This window comes from Mastomys coucha, unplaced genomic scaffold (genome assembly GCF_008632895.1).
Source record: "Mastomys coucha isolate ucsf_1 unplaced genomic scaffold, UCSF_Mcou_1 pScaffold21, whole genome shotgun sequence".
Classification (NCBI taxonomy): domain Eukaryota; kingdom Metazoa; phylum Chordata; class Mammalia; order Rodentia; family Muridae; genus Mastomys; species Mastomys coucha.
The window spans coordinates 15,268,385-15,272,292 of NW_022196904.1; the positions used below are offsets into that span (position 1 = coordinate 15,268,385).

General features: G+C 33.1%; 1 protein-coding gene across 1 annotated transcript in view; it reads left to right on the forward strand.

Annotated features, from left to right (window-relative positions):
* LOC116100288 (carcinoembryonic antigen-related cell adhesion molecule 5-like) overlaps nt 1-3,908 on the forward strand; it is a 282,093-nt gene that overhangs the window by 246,854 nt on the left and 31,331 nt on the right.

Sequence of the window (3,908 nt, forward strand, 5' to 3'; positions counted from 1 at the left end):
ATAAGACAAATCCCAATTCTTACAATGTCCCAGTCCCAGTTGACTGGAAGAATGGCCAGTAAAGAAAGATAGAAACTGAGTTCAGCTAATTGGAACCACAAGAAATACAGAAGATAACAACAACAACAACAACAACAACAACAACAACAAAAACAATAACAAAGAGAAAGGGAGTTAAGATGCAGGTGTGTAGGGACAAAGATTAGGGGTGAGGGATGTATTACCTCAATACCATTCAATGTTGAATGATATCAGGGATCTGAAGACAGTGAGCTAGAACCATGTTGACACCTGAGTATAGAGCACCATGCAGAGAATATCACAAGTAGAGGTAGACAAAATAAGACAGGGAGACACTCCCCCCACAGTTAGGCTTTACAGTGAGCACTCCTCAGTTCTCAGGACTGCATCTGAAAAATTCACAATAGAGAGAAATTAGTTTATCAATATATATATATTTTAAAATTTCAAAATTACAAGACTCTTTGAAGTTAATCATTAAGAAAATTCTAATTTCAAGCAAAGTGTGAAGTATTAATAATATTTCCATTTTTGTAGACCATGATTTTAATAGTTTCAACTCTTAACATTCAACAAACAGAATAATTATTTTAAGGTACATTTCATTGTTATGTCTTCCTTTTCATTTCTGATTTTATTAGTTTGGATATTGTCTCTGTGCCCTTTGTTTAGTCTGTCTAAGTGTTTATCTATGTTGTTGATTTTTCTCAGAGAACCAGCTCCTGGTTTTGTTGATTCTTTGTATAGTTCTTTTTGTTTCTACTTGGTTGATTTCATATCCGAGTTTGATTATTTCCTGCCATCTACTCCTCTTGGCTGTATTTACTTCTTTTTGTTCTAGAACTTTCAGGTGTGCTGTCAAGCTCTTAGTGTAAGCTCTCTCCAGTTTCTTTTTAGAGGCACCTAGAGCTATGAGTTTTCCTCTTACCAATGGTTTCATTGTGTCCCATATGTTTTGGTATGATGTGTCTTCCTTTCCATTAAATTCTAAAAAGCCTTTAATTTCTTTCTTTATTTCTTCCTTGAGCAAGTTATCATTGAGTAGAGCATTGTTTAGCTTCCATGTGTATGTGTTCTTTTCGTTGTTTTTGTTGGTGTTTAAGACCAGCCTTAGACCTTGGTCATCTGATAGGGTGCATGGATTATTTCAATCTTCTTGTATCTGTTGAGCATTGATTTGTGACCAATTTTATGGTCAATTTTGGAAAAGATTCCATAAGGTGCTGAGAAGAAGGTATATTCTTTTGATCTAGGATGAAATGTTCTAGAAACACTGATAATCTTTTTAAAGTAATCTTATAGTTAATGTACATAGATATATATATAGTGCACTTTACGTACTCTCTCACTATGTCAGGTAGTATCATATAATGCTTTGGAATATATTTCTTAATGATTTATTTATTTTTATATTGATTTAAGTTTTATTGCATTATGATGAGAAAAGATACGTAATTTCAATTTATTTGAATTTATTAACATTTAAAAACATATTTTAAGTAAGTAGAATTACATCACATTCTTGTTTCCCTTTTGTACCCCAACTCCACTCAGAGACCTTCAATACCTGCAATACTTTTCTTTTTTTTATTTTGTCACAGTTTTTAAAATTTATAAAATATTGTAACAATAAAAATGAGTATTATAAAAGTTGTTTGATATAAAGTAACAATCAATTCAACAGTCTTATGTAGATCCTTGTCTACAGTAATACTGAAAATACATAAGTTTTTCTCAATATTATTTTTAAGTAACTTCAAACATATTAACTGTACATTTTAAAATAATACATCACTACTAGTTTTCTTTTTTAAAAGAACATAAATAGATAAAGCCTTTTTGTTTGTTTGTTTGTTTGTTTTTTAGTAGAACTTAAAATTTTGGCTTGTAGTACAAGCCCAGAATAAGAACAATTTTTAGACATTGGGGTTCATTGCAATAAGTCTGTACTTCAATTACCCTCCCATCACCAAAGGATTATACCTCCATAGTAGCTAAACTAAGAGTGGACAATTCTGCTGTGCCAAGGAATGAATTGTAGTTATAATTTTTGGATGCAGATTTCTTGGTATGGTCAATGCTATTTTACCTGAGTGATTGTCTTCATTCACAGTCCACAGAGAACAGGTTATATTCATTTAAGAAGTTGTGTATGTGTTTTAAGATGGTCTATCCATGAAGTCATTCACCAACTGTTTCAATGAACAATGGTTCTGCTTGGAGGGTGGCACAGACTGTTGAGGGTAAGAATCTGGTTCATTGGCTGTGATGATTTTGAAAAGCATTCATCTCAGAGAAAGAGTAACTTATAAAGTCATCTTCTTCAAACTTGATACAATAGTTAAAAACATCAAGCAAAACAATCAGTCTCACTCTTTGTTGTTCTATTACAAGCCACCTCCCTAGTTAACCATCTGTTTCTTTTGGGTATATAAATAATTTTGAAATATGTAAGCTGTTTTGAAAACCATAGTATAGTGTAAAACCATTGAATAAACAATCCTACTAATAGAGAGGCTGAGATAAGAGCAGCATGATTTCAAGATAATTAGGTGGTACTCAGGAAGACACTGTCTGGTACAAACAAGCAGAAAGTGTATATGGATTGTACAATATTGGACATATTTCTCAAATTACCAAATTAGAGAGACCACTGGATGACAGCCAACAAATTTCTAATTCCCCATACTTTTGAATTTCAATCAATTAGGATATGTTGGTAATATTAATTTTCATATTAAGAGATATTAAGAAAAGTAACTGTCACTTCCTGTTATTTTTGTTGTTAGAGATGGAATTAGGTTTGTGTGGCTTTGTTTAAAAATTCCTTTCTTGCTTCTTGTAAAGTGTAGTTTTGTTCCAGATGTTGGTGTTTTCCATCTATTATCATTTGTAGAGCTGGATTTGTTGAAAGATATATAAATTTGGGCTGTCATGGAATATCTTGGTTTCTCCATCTATGGTAATTGAGAGTTTTGCTAGGTATAGTAGCCTGGGGTGGCATTTGTGTTCTCTTATGGTCTATATGACATCTGCCCAGGAAAATCTAGCTTTCATAGTCTCTCATGAGAAGTCTGGTGTAATTCTGATAGACCTGCCTTTATATGTTACTTGACCTTTTTGCCTTACTGCTTTTTAAAATTATTTCTTTGTTTAGTGTATTTGGTGTTTTGATTATTATGTGAAGGGAGGAATTTCTTTTCTGTTCTAGCCTATTTGGAGTCCTGTGGACTTCTTTTATGTTTATGTGCATCTCTTTCTTTAGGTTAGGGAAGTTTTCTTCTATAATTTTGTTGAAGATATTTATGAGCCCTTTAAATTGGGAGTCTTCACTCTCTTCTATACCTATTATCCTTAGGTTTGGTCTTGTCATTGTGTCCTGGACGTTTTGGATATTTTGGGTTAAGTGCTTTTTGCATTTTGCATTTTCTTTGACTGTTGTGTCAATGTTTTCTATGGTGTCTTCTGCTTCTGAGATTCTCTCTTCTATCTCTTGTATTCTATTTGTGATGCTTGCATCTATGACTCCCGATCTTTTCCCTAGGCTTTCTAACTCCAGGGTTGTCTCCCTTTGTGGCTTTTTTATTGTTTCTACTTCCATTTTTAGGTTTTTGTTCATTTCCTCCACTTGTTTGATTGTGTTTTCTAGTAGTTCCTTAAGGGATTTTTGTGTTTCCTGTTTAACGTCTTCTAGCTGTTTACCTGTATTCTTCTGTATTTCTTTGAGGGAGTTATTTATGTCCTCCTTAAAGTCCTGTATCATCATCTTGAGAAGTGACTTTAGATCTGAATGTTGCTTTTCCAGTATGATGGTGTGTTCAGGACTTGCTATGGTAGGAGAATTGGGTTCTGATGATGCCAAGTAACCTTGGTTTCTGTTGCTTATG